General features: G+C 40.2%; 1 pseudogene; it reads left to right on the forward strand.

Moving 5' to 3' along the window:
• The first annotated feature begins 2,561 nt into the window (after positions 1-2,561).
• Positions 2,562-3,019, forward strand: LOC125392202 (large ribosomal subunit protein eL28 pseudogene; annotated as a pseudogene).
• The last annotated feature ends 12,519 nt before the right edge of the window (positions 3,020-15,538 follow it).

Below are 15,538 nucleotides of genomic sequence, written 5' to 3' on the forward strand. Positions count from 1 at the left end.
CAGCCTGCCTGCAAATATGTAAATCACATATAAGTAGTAAACCTAGAATAAAGGTGAACTATCTGAAACTTTCTCCTCAGGTATTGTATCTCCAAAAGCAAACACACATCCAGAGATGGGTTTTTCTTCAGTAGCCTAAAAGATAACCAATCAGGAAGTAGAAGTAAAAAATGTGATATCATTTGCTGCGGTTCAGATTCTAGACTCAATTCTTTCACAGGCAATGAAATTGGCAGAAAAGGAAGAAGCCCTTTCGAGGAACTCAGGGGAGGGAAGGCATCAGCATTAAGTGATTTCAGACACTTCAGGGTCTTTGCCAAGAACCCTCTCAGTGCTACAGTCTCCAGACTCCCAAACAACCAGCCTCCAGAATGCGTGCGTGCATGTGTACACACACACACACCAGCTGCTCTAAGTGTCCCTCTATGCCCTCACTTGCTATTAACCATGGTGCAGAGTACTTAAAGCTCGCGGAAGAATGTTGATATTTTAGGAACAGGGTCTTGAGGCTGCAGCTAGAACACTCATCATTCTGGACGGGGAGAGCAGACTGACCTAATGCATGTAGCTAATAACTGGTATCAAATAGATGCAGAGGCCCAGCTGTCTGCCCTTTGTCTACAGATTTAATTCTTAGGATGGGACCGGGCTAATCCCTTTGTGATGCAATCAGCTCCAGGGGTTCAGCCACTTACACTGCATTATTGAAAGGATGATGAACTGGTGATGGGGCCGTTGACAGTAAGATTGTATTAAGCAGAATATGAAGCCAAACTGGCAGGAGAAGGTTTGGAGGGTTTTGTTTTGCTTTTTTTTTTTTAAAAAAAAAAACAAAAAAAAACAAACAGCTGAGACCATTTGAAAATAAATCTAAATTACCCTTTCAGGAAAAGGAATCCATATTTAGAATAAAGAAACACAGTAGCTCGACAATGGAAAACAATCAGAATATGCAATGTAAAGATACATTATTTTGATATTCACACAAACCAAATAATTTGTCACAAGTGATCTCACAGTTTGAAATGTCTAATCCCTATAAGGTCACAAATTTGAGGCAAATTTCACTTTCAGTCTTGTTTTGATCATAAGATGTGTGTCTTGTCTGACCTTTATCAAACATCTCACTGGCAAAGACCTATATATCTGGTTTTCAAGCGCACTATGGTGTGTTTTGGGGTTAGTTTAGGAATTCTTGCCCTCCAACTTTCGAATTCTTCAAGATTGGACACTTAACCTTTATAAAAACAATCTCTCACCACCAGAGAAATCAATATTTTTCTGGTTTCAAAGCATAGTTCCCTCAAATAAATGCGTTTAGAAGTGCATCACATAGAATATTGTTTTCATCAGACATTATTTTAACTTAGTTTCCCAAGAACTGATGCATCACGGGGTGACTGTCTCCATGTTTGTCCATTCAGAGAGGCTACCAGGTTAATCGCTCAGAATGACCAGCCCAGAGGAATCATCCATCTCTTATAAGCACATGTGAAGTGAAGTTTAAGAATTTGTTACAGGTTTAGTGAGGGGAAAGAAAAGACGAAAACAGGGCCATCTGACTACAGAACCTCTCCATAGTGACCTAGCCAACACTTCCAGTGAGTAGGATCCCCAGTGACTTCACCTGGCTACCCAAGGCTTGAACACTCATCCTTCCAGTTGCCGTACTGGGGTCTTCCTATTCAGCACTACACAAAATACATCTGCAGATAAAATAATCTCTTTCCTCAACCAAAACTTGACTATCAGATTCTTTGATGGAACTGAAAAAGAATATCATGCTATCGTTTGTAATCTATAGAGAGCTTCTAAACCCAGGCTTTCATAAGCCTCACACTTATAGCAAATATCTGTAATAAATCAAAGTGTCAGTTTTGTTTCATTTTCGTCTTGAGTTTTGAATCTTTCAGGGGATTTTTTTTTCTTCCAACGCATTTTATAGCAGTTCTAAGTTCTCTGCATATGAAACTCTAAGTACAGATTCCCACATATGACATGCCTATACAACCCAAATACAAAAATGTCTAACATCAGGGGAGTACACTTCCTTCCTCTGATGAGTCTACAATGACATATCATCAACACTCAAAGGTACCTGCCAACACCAGGGTTCCCTTTCAGCTGGTTTACTCTGTAGGTTAAGACAGATGTGTACTGGCAAGTATCCATCACTCCTAGCTTCATCATCCAAAACCCCTCTGTGATCTGTATTCGATCTCTGTACACTCTCATCTTAGGTAACCAAGGACTTCCTTTGTAATCTCCATGCTTTATCTTTTTCAGAATAGGCAGAATCACACAATACACAGGTTTACAGACTGGCTCCTTTTGTTTAGGCGTACATATTTGAGGGCCTCCCCTTTTCTTTTTGTGACTTTCATTTTGGTTCCTTTCATTTTTTTTTTAAGCATTGGATAATATTCCATTTTCTGATTTGATCGAGGTTTATTTGTCTGCTCACGTTCTGAAGGACGAGTTTGGCAATTATACACAAAACTACTATCACTGTCTGTGTGCAAGTTTTAACATAAGAGCTCTTTCCGTCTCCGTCTGCCATAGGAGAGGAGGCGCCGCCATGTCTTCGCATCTGCAATGGTTGGTCGTTCGGAACTGCTCCAGTTTCCTGATCAAGAGGAGTAAGCAGACCGAACCCAATAATCTGAAAGCCTGCAACTCCTTCCGCTACAACGGGCTGATTCACCGCAAGACAGTGGGAGTGGAGCCCGCGGCCGACGGCAAAGGGGTCGTGGTGGTCATGAAACGCAGATCCGGTCAGCGCAAACTAGCTACTTCTTACGTAAGGACCACCATCAACAAAAATGCACGAGCCACACTGAGCAGCATCAGGCACATGATCCAAAAGAACAAGTACCCGCCCCATCTGCACGTGGCGGCCATCCGCAGGGCCAGTGCCATCCTATGAAGCCAGAAGCCTGTGGTGGAGAAGAGGAAACGGACCTGTCCCGCCAAGAGCTCCTGAGCCCTACACCCCAGAAGCAATAAAGACTCTACTGACTTTTTCAACAGAAAAGTTTTAACATAAGAATAACTTCCTAATTGAGTTGGGTAAATACCAAGGAGTACAGCTAAGGAATTGTATGGTCTGAGTATGTTTAATGTTGTAAGAAACTGTCAGCTGTCTTCCAAACGGAGCCTCTCACTTCAAGCACAGAATCTCTTCCTGTTACTCTGTGCCTTCCCTTGGGGGTTCCTTTGTTGGTTCTGGCCACGCCGGTAATGTGTGTGTGGCGCATGCACAGTTCATGCACTCAAGATAATTCCTGGTCCCATTTCCAACCCAGGGCCCACCCAACAGATCAAGTCACATAGCTGTTATCCACACTCAGAGGGCCTAGTTAGTCCCATGCAGGTTCCCCAGTTGTCAGTGCACAGTTCCTGAGCTCCCACTAGATTGGGTCAGCTGTCTTTGTGGCTGGTTTTCCCAATCATGATCTTGATTTCCCCCCCCCTTGCTCATATGATCCCTCCTCCCTCTCTTCAGCTGAACTCCAGGAGCTCAGCCCAGTGCTCGGCTCTGTGGATCTCTGGATCTGCTTCCATCAGTTACTAGATTAAGGTTCTATGACGACAGTTAGGGTAGTCACTAATCTGATTATAGGGGAAGGCCTTATCAGACACCCTCTCATTATGTCTAGGACTTTTAACTGGGGTCATCCTTGGGGATTCCTGGGAATTTCTCTAGCACCAGGTTTCTCCCTAACCACATAATGACTCCCTCTATCAAGATAGCTCTTTCATTGCTCTCCCTCTCCATCCCTCTCCCAACTCGATTCTTCATTTTCTCAAGCCCTATCGTCTCTCCCTTCTACGCGCCCCCCACCCACCACAGCTTACCTAGGAGATCTTAACTATTTCCTTTTCCTCTTAGGGTGACCTTCTTAGGGTCCTCCTTGTTGCCTAGCTTCTCAGGGGTTGTGGATTATAGCCTGGTTATCCTTTGCTTTATGTCTGATACTCACTTATGAGTGAGTACATACCATGTTTGTGATAGCCAGAACCTGGACACAACCTATATGGCCCTCACCCAAGAATGTATAAAGAAAATATGATACATTTACACAGTGGAATATTACTCAGTGGTTAAAAAAAAAACAATTACATCTTGAAATTTGCAGGCAAATGGATGGACCTAGAAAAAAAAAAGTATCCTGAGTAAGGTAACCCAGACCCAGAAAGACAAACACGGTCTGCACTCAGCCCTGAAATTACAGTTGCACATGGACCACTGGGGATCCAGCACCTGATCCACTGAGCCACCTCCCAACCTCAATGTTGGCCCATTAATAACAATAAATGTGTTAACCTAATGCAAGATATTAATGCTGGGGGAAACTGAGGTGGGGGGAGTCTTTTGTACTAACATTATGATTTTTTCATAAACCCAAATGTCTCTAAAAGAGTCTTTTCTAATGCAAATAAAGTAAAATTTTATTAAGGTCACAATTTATATATCGGATTTATCACTAACAAAACAGAACATCAGTGCATCTTCTGCATTAAAAACAAAACATGAAAGCTACTGGTGTATTTCAGTGGTGGAGTACCCGCCTAGCCTGAATGAGGCTCCAAATCCAACCTTCAGTCTTGCAAGGACAAAGAAACAGAGCAAACACAAGATCCACGCCCATTGAAATAGCAAAGTAAAACAAAATTAACACCTTGCTTTTCTCTAAGAAGGTTTTGTTATTTTTTCAAAATGATGTTCAACTTTGAGACTACAAATCAGCAAAACCTTCTCCCATTTGTAAATAACGTCTTGCCAAAGAATGTGTCTTTGCATCCGATAAATTAATGTGAAACTCTAGCATTCGTTTGTGATGTGACAATTAGATGTGTAATTCTTTGGCAGGATCAATTTTCATGTCTGTAAGCAAAAAATTAAATATGCAATATAATTCCAGGGCGAAGAGTTTTCAACATCGCTTATGAGTAGCCCTTCCTGCTCCACCATCCTTATAATTACGACAGATCATCAAAATTGAAGCTTGGCAAGTCGAAGATGGCAGAAGAGAAAATAAGCGCCCCAGGCTGACTTTGCAATATCTGGCAGAAGGATTCGGAGAGAGAAAGAAGAAAGTAGTGGTCCCCAAGATGTCAGACTCGGGAAGAGCACTGTATTCACTCAGGTGACCCAGAGTATGGAGTGTCCTTTAACTTGGGTCAACTTATTTCCAAAAAAATCAAAGCTCACTACCAGAGTCCTCAGAAAAGAACTCTGTATCCTGCTTACATCTGTCTTTTTGGCTTCTCTTTGCTTCGCACGGCTTTTATCACCACCTGGGGGGCAAGCCAAACAGGCAAGGGCGCCTTTCCCTCCACTAAGTCATTCATAAATTATGTGCTTTCTGAGTCAAGAAGACGCTTATGATTTCAAATGATTGCTTGGCTTTTTCCCCAATAAAATTCAGTCATTTATTATATATTTCTTCTTCATCTCAAATACGATTTTAAAATATAAACTGATTTTTGTAATCCATGAACATCATCTTTTTGTTTTATCTTCCTGTCTCTTCTTATATGTCAACCTGTCAGAAAACTTTTGCAGTTACTTTGAGCATATTTCAACTTTAAAAAAAAAGAAGGTTGCAGTTGTAAATGCACAGCACTTAGTTCTTTAATTAGTAGGCAAGATGTTTTCCAAGTACGCACTAATGTGCCTTTCGACTGCATGTCATACACTATCAGAGCACACCAAACTTTTCATGCTAAATGTTTTTAAAGCAATTTCATTTCAAACAATTCATAAAAATTGTTTAGAAACTTAAAATTTTTCAGTTGTTTAATTGTTGCGTAGATACTGTATATAGGTGGTATTTATTTTGAACAAGTCATAAGTACAAACCAGTATGAAACAAAATGAACACATTGACTATATGTATCTTTCTCCATTCATCTATTTGCCAACTGGTATACATTTGGGCTGCTTCCATTTCAGGGGCATTAGAACTAATGCTGATGAGAACAGTGGTTAGTATCTCTCTGACATACCGTTTATTCCTCTGGATGGATACTGAGAAGTGGGACTGTTAGGTCGTACAGTCATCCTTTTAGAACTTTACTTCTTTTTCTTGTTTGTTTGAAGATGGGGTTATGGGGTTACTGAGACTGCCTCCACTCCCCAAAGGCTGGGATTTCCAGCATGCACCAACATGCTCAGCTTCTGTTTTAACTTTTTCAGAAACAACTATACTATTTCCAAAATATCTATAGTAATTTATATACCTGCAGACTGGATGCCATCAGGGTTCCCTTTCCTTCATCCTCACCAATATTTATTTATCTTGTCAGTAATTATGGCTACTGGAGCAGTGTGATGGCTTATTTTGGCTTTAATTGAATTTGCATTTTCCTAATGATTAATAGACATTGTGCACGCCCATTTATCTGTCAGTATCTGTCAATGCTGGCTCGCTCACTCTCTCTTTCTCTCTCTCTCTCTCTCCCTCTCCCTCTCCCTCTCCCTTCTGTCTCTTGAGACATGGTCTCATGTAGCACAGGCTAGTCTGAACTTGATACACAGTCAAGGTCCCTTGTTTTCGTTCTTGAGTTTGGGTACTGGCTCCCTGTCAAATGTACCATTTGGAAAGTTGCTAGTCCGTGGGCTGTCTCTCACTCTGTCTCCTTGGATGTGAGAGCCTTTGGTCTGTGGTGACCCTCATCCATCTGTCTCTGCTTCTGCTGCTTCTGGGGTCACACAAGATAACAAAATAAATAATAATAAAATACGGCCCAGACTAATACCATAAAGCTTTCATCCTAGGGTTTGTTTATTTGTTTGTTCATTTGTTCTAGTATTTGCATAGCCTAGTGTCTTTCATCTAAGTTGCTAATTCATTTTGAAACGATTTTGTATGTGTTATTAGAAAATGGTTCAATTCTAATCTTCTGCATGGGGCTATTCAGTTTTCAGCGTCATTTATAACAGCGACAATATGGAATCAACTACAGAATATGTTTTAAAAAGCACAGTGCAGTTACATAAACATGGGAAGAGAAGTAAATTCTGTAATTTCGGAGACAGCGTTATGAAAAGTGAAATACGCCAGTTACAGAAAGAAACGCTTCCCAGCCCCATACATGGAATCCACAGAGGTTTTCCAGGTAGAAACAGCCAAGAGATGCTTCCCAGGGACTGCTAAGGAAGGGGAGGACCACAGAGAAGGGAAGATGCTGATCTCAGGATGCAACGTTCCAGTTACGCTGGAAGAACAAGTTTTAGTACTCTGTGCCACTGCACGCACGATGGCTACAGGTCACAGTATATGTGGGTTCACTATTCATTTCAAAGCTGCTGGGAGGATGGGGCTTTATCCTCCTAACCACAAAAGGTAAAACACGGAGGCAATAAGCACCCTGACCTAAATGACTCTGTCTAGAACACATGAACAGATCAAAACGTAAGAGTGGATCACATATGTATAAATAGCAGTTGTCCATTAAAAATCAAAACATAGAAATGAGAGAGATTGGGAAATCCAGCAGTGTTGATGCAACTTCTAATTCTATGTCAGTGAAACTATTGTAAAATTCAAAAAGTACTCAGAAAAGAAACCCTTAGCATCAAATACATTTAGGAAACCTATGGCATTTTAGGTCCTTAACTAAGACACCCATTGTGAGATGTCAAGGCGTCTCATAATGTACGTGAGCAAAATCTGTTCCTCGGACATCATGTTTCAATCACAGTTTCAGAAGCTCACAGTCAGCGGCTCTCTCAAAGGCCTCAAATCAACTAAGACAGAAGCAGCTTTGCCTTCACATAGTTAGGTTGCAGTTTAAAGGTTTTTGATGGTGTTGTGTTCAATATGTGTCAATATTGATCAATAGACTACAAAGCAAACAAGAGGTTAAATGAAGGACCATGAACATATTTGTTATCGTTACAACCAAGCCTCTTGTTTCCAGCCCTTCCACCAAGTGTGGTTTGAAAACGTTACATGAGAGTGTAAGACATTCCATTTGGAATGGGGATAGATTGCTATGTCTTATTTTTAACAGTGTTTAAAATTTCAATAGAAATTTTAAAAATCATTAACTAAGACACACAACTTTTTTTTTCTCACCCCATGACAACAAAAGCAAACTTGAACACTCAGAAAAAGATGAGAAAGTCACAGCCCACAGGCACAGTGACAGGCCCAGCATCCATTATGCCTACTGACAGGCCATGTTGCCTTGTAGATATAGATCACATTTCAATACAAACCATACCTGATTTTTTTTTAAAACGAAAAAAAAATTAGTTCAGCATTTGAGGCCAACGTGATACATTTTTTATTGATTTTTAATGAGCTCTTCTCTGTTCCCCTCCATACCTCTTCCCTCCCCTTCAATCCGCTCCCAAGGTCCCCATGCTCCCAATTTACTCAGGAGATCTTGTCTTTTTTCTACTTCCCATGTAGATTAGATCTATGTAAGTCTCTCTTAGAGTCCTCATTGCTGTCTAGGTTCTCTGGAATTGTGATTTTTGGGCTGGTTTTCATTGCTTTATGTTTAAAAACCACTTATGAGTGAGGACATGTGATAATTGTCTTTCTGTATCTGGGTTACATCACTCAAAATGATGTTTTCTAGTTCCATCCATTTGCCTGCGAATTTCAAGATGTCATTATTTTTTTCTGCTGTGTAGCACTCCATTGTGTAAATGTACCACATTTTCCTTATCCATTCTTCGGTCAAGGGGCATTTATGTTGTTTCCAGGTTCTGGCTATGACAAACAAGCTGCTATTAACATAACTGAGCACATGTCCTTGTGGTACAATTGAGCATCCTTTGGATATATACCCAAAAGTGGTATTGCTGGGTCTTGAGGAAGGCTGTTTCCTAATTTTCTGAGAAATAGCCACATGGACAACCCAATGTGATACATTTTAAGCCCTTTTTTAAATTCCATTTTCTTGATCCCCAGCAGAGACACTGAAATGGGCAGCCTGACCGCCTCGGAGATGGCTATGACAATGAGATGTCCCCGTTAAGGAAGTGTCAGGGACTGATAACATGGATCAACAGGTAAAGGTACTCTCTGCAAAATCTGAAGACCTGAGTTCAATACCCAGTACCCACCCATCAGTGGCAGGAGAGAACTGACTCCCACAAGTTGTCCTCTGGCCTCCTCATGAATGTCATGGCGGGCCTGGGCATGCACACATGATCTCTCTCTCTCTCTCTCTCTCTCTCTCTCTCTCTCTCTCACACACACACACACACACACACACTAATAACCATAGGCCTGGGCTTATGGTTTGTTTGTCTTTTTAAACTTTTATTTTTTATTAATTCATTTTTATTATATTTTGCAAAATATATATATATATGTATATATATGTATATATATATATAGCTTAGCATTTTCAAAAATATTTTAAATGGACACTTCACCACAGAAGCCTACCACTGTCTCACCTGTTTCTCAGTGAGGAAATCAAACATGGAGTAGCAAAATAATGCCGCAGTTGTCGAGAGTCTGTATTCAACCCCAAATTCCTGTCTTCAATGTCTGTCGAGAGTCTGCATTCAACCCCAAATTCCTTTCTTCAGTGTCTGTTGCACACCTAAGATCCTTTCTCCGTCTCCAGTAACACTGTTGTCATGGATACTGAGTCCTGCATTTCATTCCATGGCATGTTTTGTCTTTTAGGGCCATCAAGGAACTATGAGTTGTACCCAAATACCATTTTCCTTGATACGAAAATTATGAACTTGTTCTCCATGGTTTCTTATCTACACTTTCCTTATTCTCCTGTAAATCCTCACAATATTACACAATATTAAGTAAAGTTTGCTTATGTTCCTCTTACACATAAATTTAAAGCCTATTGTTGCCTGACGTCACTATTGTGCAGATCTTTTACATATGGCTTGCATATAAGATAAGGTTTAGTTCTTTTTTAAGTTTTTTTATTTTGACGTAACTTTAAATTCATTATAATTGAGCATTCAAAAATATTTACAAGAAAATAATTATATATTGGCCACAAAAAGATTCCAACTCTTTGAAGTGGAATATCTTATATGCAATGTTCTCTAATGATAATGCCATAAAATCAGAAACAAACAGACAGAATCCAAGTCTTCTCATATAGTTAAAATTCTAGTTACATTGTCATGGGAGCACTGTTTAAAAGGTGATGTGTAGGTATCAATGCATCTGATGAGCCAGCTAAAGACTGAAAACAATGTGCTTGTTGTTCACATGAAAAATGTTAAGAAGTAACAGAAGAAACTCACTTGTGTGCTAAGCAACATCATTGTGGACAATACAGGAGAAAGGAAAGAGACAGGAAGAGGGAGAGAAAACTGGGAGGGCGTCTGTATTATAGAAGAGAGGTGGCGTTTGTTACAAGATACAATGAGATATTTTCAAGGGGGAGAGAAGACAGTGGTCAAAGGGACCATTGTGGCAATATATATATTTTTAAGTTTTATTTTTAATTGTGTGTGTGTGTGTGCGTGCATGTGTGTGTGTGTGTGTGTGTGTGTGTGTGTGTGTGTGACAGAGACAGAGAGAGAGAGAGAGAGAGAGAGAATGTGGGCATGTGCAAGTGAGTGCAAGTGTCCATGGTGACCAGGGACTTTGGATCCCCTGACCTCAATTACCAATGGTTGTAAGCCACCCTATGTGGTAGCTGGGACCAAGGTTGGGGTCTTCAGATACAAACTTAAGTACTCTACAAGAACACTAATTATGCGTAAAGACTGAGCAATTTCTCCAAACCCAATCAACCTACATAAAAAAGGCTTTATGAAATATTTTTTCACACATATTATTTGGCGTATATCCATTGCATATGGGCCTAGATTTCATAAAACCATTCTTATAGAAGCATATAATGTATTTTGAGGATATTTCTTACCCCCTCCTTCCTTTCTTTGCTGTTTCCAAACCTATTATTTTCTTTTATTTCCCTAGATTGTCTCACTTCTGCTTCCATGTTGTGGATACCCTACACAATCTTGTGGATCTATATAAAATTGAGAGTCCACAAATAAGAGAAGACATGTGCTCTCTAGCCGAGACTGACACTATTCCCTTAAAGTGATTATCTCCAGTTGAATATACTCTCCTGTAAACATTATCATTTCATTCTTCTTTGCGGCTGAAAATTATCCTACTGTTCATATGTGCTACCTTTGCTCTGCAGAAAAAAGAGGAAGCCCTGAGTGTGTGTTGTTGGCAGAGGCACAGCCATGACAAGGAGCCCAGAGCCTCAGACCACCGTGGCATGGAAAAGCCTCCCCACTGGGAGACTCAGAGGCATGCTAAAGGTTTTCCCTTTCCTTCTGGTGATGCTAATAATGTGTGCAGAAAATGTGTACCGTGGCTCTTTAAGACCTGAAGACTGCTCCCCTGCAGAAAACATTCCTACCAAGATAGCTAAACTGTGTTTTTGATGCGGCTATATGCCGCAAACTCCACCTCCTTTTTAAGCTGTATGCAATAATACCTCTCTGTTCAGCTCTAGATAATAAATACACTGAGTTCCTGAAGTGTTGAGGTTTCTCTATCAGAGCGCCCAATACAACTTGTCCCACCTATTCCAACTCTACCCCACTCTGTGTATGTGTGTGTATATATGTGTGTGCATGCATGTGTCCATACGTGCATGCATCTGTCTGTCTGTCTGCCTGCCTTTTCTTTATTCCCCCACTAGCCCAGTCAGTTCCAAGTCCCCGGAGGCCATGCAGGGACTCAACACTACTCTGTTAATGGACACCTAGAATGGTCCTGTGTCTCAGCTATTGCAAACAATGCTTCAGTAAACATGGATGTGCAAGTGTCTCTGTGATGTTGACTTGGAATCCTTTGGGCAAATACCCAAGGATCCTATGAGAGAGAGGAGAGATCGTTAACCATACGGAACTAATGCTTCATCTTTCTGACCCCATTTAACCTTGCTTATCTCTTAAAAGCTGGTCTCCAAACACACTCACACTGTGGGTTAGGGCTCAAACCTATGAACTTTGAGGGTCTCCAGCAGAGGGATTTCTGCTGCCTTTTCCTTTGAAACACATGCTTGTTTGCAGCATGAGTCAAAAGATGAGTAAAAGCCAGTGATTTGGAGCACTAAGCAGCTTCATGGGGTTGGGAGACTCCAGCAGTCACCTGAGGGACACTAAGCAGGCAGAAATCAAAGAGCAGGTGTCTTGAAGGAAAAGAAGCCTTCAGATGCTATATCAGAGGTTTCCTACTCTGGTTCCTGATACGGTAAAATAAGATTTTTAGGTCTCTATCTTCATCATAGATTTATAACATATTTGATTAAAGCCATCAGCAATATTAATCATGAAATGCCAATAGTCTTTGTTCCTGCGCCAAAAATTTTTCTTTAACAATACTACTTTTCTAATTTAACTTTTGTTTTCCCTTGAGAAACAGTGTGCTATTTTTCATTTGCCTAGTTTTTATTATAAATGCTGACCTTACTTAATCAAGGACTGCAAGACATCTAGCTAAGATCTCAGAAGATGGTTTCAAAGTAGTCGAATAGGTGATTCTTTTCTTCTTTGGAGATTCTCTTCACATAGCCCTCTGAGCTGCTTGGATTTGGGGGGATGGATGGGTCTGCTAACACCAGGCCAATTAATCTGATTGCAGAAACAGTTAGTCAGTCAACAGGCAGGTAGTTTGTACAGCAAGGGCACACTTTCCAGGTGAGAGGGGCCAGAATGGTGCAGGATTTCAACACGTTACTCAGAAAAATAAGCAGTTAAAAACTTAAAAATTGTTTGTTTCTGGAAATTTTTCATTTAATATATTTTTACTGAAACTAAGGAAAAGAGAGAAGGAGTGTAGTAGTGTTCCTCCGTGACTTCCAGCGACAGGAGACCTGCTTGCCTTCTCTTGTTGTTAGAGCCAGCCCTACCTCACTGAAGCTCAGGTGTGTGCGGAATCCGCGTGCTCTCCTCCTAAATTCCTAGAAACTTAAAACTGCTTTGAAAAAAATGGTTTCAAAAATAATCTTTGCAAATCGAATAAAGGAATACTTTTAAAAGGCTAGCTAAAAATTTGAATAAAAATTTTAACTGTAAAAGTTGGGCCTTGGTGGCATACGCCTTTGATAGTTGCACTCAGGAGGCAAAGGCAGGAGGGTCTCTGAGTTCAAGGCCAGCCTGGTCTATTGAGCGAGTTCCAGGACAGTCATGACTACACAGGGAGACCCTGTCTCGAAAAGCAAAATTAAATTAAATTAAATTAAATTAAAAATTGAAATGTAATACACAGTAATATTTTTCTTAGTTTCCTGGTTGTGAAGAACGCATCCCCCAAACAGGTACCATATTTCCAATGTAGCTAAACTGCTTATGGAAGAATGCATCCCCAAAACAGGTAGCGTATTTCCATTGTAGCTAAATGGTTTGTAAACTGTTACAGGCAAATTTGGACACAGGTTTGACGCAAATATTAATCACCGCTTTCACATCTTGCGGTTTTTGCTCAACTTTATGTTTGATATTTTACATATATCTCTCATTCGTTCATTTTAATTGCATATGGTGCAATTAAATAATTTGAAATTGTTTCAAAGACTTCACATTTGTGTGTTACCGTGTGTGTGTGTGTGTGTGTGTGTGTGTGTTTGCAAAGAGGCCGGAAGGGGGTGTAAGATGCCCTCCTCTGTCACTTCATCATCTGTCCTTTTGAGGCAAGGACTCTTTCTGAAGCTGGAGTTCATGCTTTGTGGCAAAGCCTGAAGTCAGCACGTCCTACCGATCCTCTTGTATCTGCCCCTCTAAGGGCTGGAGACACAGGCATCTACCAATGCCTGGTTCATTACATGGATGGGGTCATCTGAACTCTACGCCTCTATGATTGTGAAGTCAGCAGCCCTAACCACTGTGCCATCTCTCCAGCCCCTCATGGTCTCATTTTTTCATAATCTATTTAATAGGTTGCTTTACTTGGCTTTCCCACTATTCCTCATTACATCAACACTACTATGTCCCCTCCTGGACACGTGTTTATGTGTTCTACACAAACTGGTACTGTATAAAAATAAATCAAAACTTACCCTTTGTATGACAACTCAAATACTTTAAAATTAAATTGTAAAGTAAGACTTGCCTTCTCAACGTGCGCAGTTAGAAAGCGGAAACTGTGTAGGTGACGATACCGGCGCCTACAGAGCAGCACCGCTGATTGACTTCCAAGATCCAAGCTCTCTCTGTAGCTGCCCTCCATGTTGTAGCACAAGAAGGACCTCCCCGTGCCCAGAGGGACTTCAGGCCAGCGGTCACAGAAAGGCATGGCCAGGCACTGCTACCAGCTTCTGAGGAGCCCTCTTCCTTCTCAGGCAAAACAATATCCTGAACTATATGCAGAAAAGAATTTTACTAGCAGCCAAAATGTACCAAAATGAGTGTATTTAAACAGAGATGCGTGTAGGAAGAAGACAGGATGCCGCTCCTGGCAAGACAGGGTTTCACTCTAAGTTAACTGTTGCCCCGTGTCCTTTAGGAGTTGTGCCTAGCTTATGTGGGCATGGAGGCTGCTCTTTCTTCATGCAATAAGGGGAGAGCATTCCATCTGGGACACTCCCTAGAAGAACGCGCCTTTGTCTTGTGGACCCGGTAGACCGCACTCTATGAACTAGTAGCCTCTTTGAGTTCTTTCTTAACAAGTACATTTTTCCCACTGAATCCACAATTCTCTCTCTATTAGTCTATGTACATTCTCTTACATCTTCTTGGGCCACTCTTAATAGTCTATGAAAATCATTCATTTATATGATTTTGGTTTAGTATTTTTGATAAAACATAATTCATTAGATTCTCTCACATTTTTAATATATCACCATATCTGAGGGAATAGCATATTTTCTCATTTTTGTTGGATCTTTTGTCCTCTTATTTCTTGGTATAGTTTATTAAACATTTTAATAGTTTGTTGATTATTTTAAAGAATGAATATTGGGTGTCAGCAGTGGTTTTTATCTTCCCACATTTATATTTGGTTTACTTTCATGTGGCAAATGAATGATTTCTCCATCTTCTACTCCTTTTTACTTTCATTTGTTTTCTTATTTACCAAGTTCTCGAGATGAATTCTTTGCCCATTTTTTTTCGATCTTCTATCTCCTATTTGATGCATCTAGATCCATAAAGTTTCTTAAGTACGGTGTTGGCTATATCCCACAAGCTCAGTACAGGAGCATTTGCTATTTTCGCTTCTAAATTATTTATAACTGCAACTTTTATTCCATCTTTAGAATGCTGTAGGATTTTGTTATTGCTATTATCATTTGCATTGTGTGAAAAATATTATGTCCACTAACATCGCAATTTTTCCAAAAAAAAATTCACTTTAGTTTTATAATGCATGATAAATTTATGTGATGTTCTATGTATTTTTGAACCAATGTGTACATTGTCATCACTGAAATATCTAATATATATGTCATGATGATTATTATTCAGATATTGTATTTCCTTATTTGGGGGTTTCATAATCTATTGATTTCTTAAAGATATCCATTTTTGGTCTTAACATTTTACTTTCTTCAATAAAATATCAGT

The sequence above is a fragment of the Myodes glareolus genome, chromosome 12, assembly GCF_982192425.1.
Source record: "Myodes glareolus chromosome 12, mMyoGla1.1, whole genome shotgun sequence".
Classification (NCBI taxonomy): Eukaryota; Metazoa; Chordata; class Mammalia; order Rodentia; family Cricetidae; genus Myodes; species Myodes glareolus.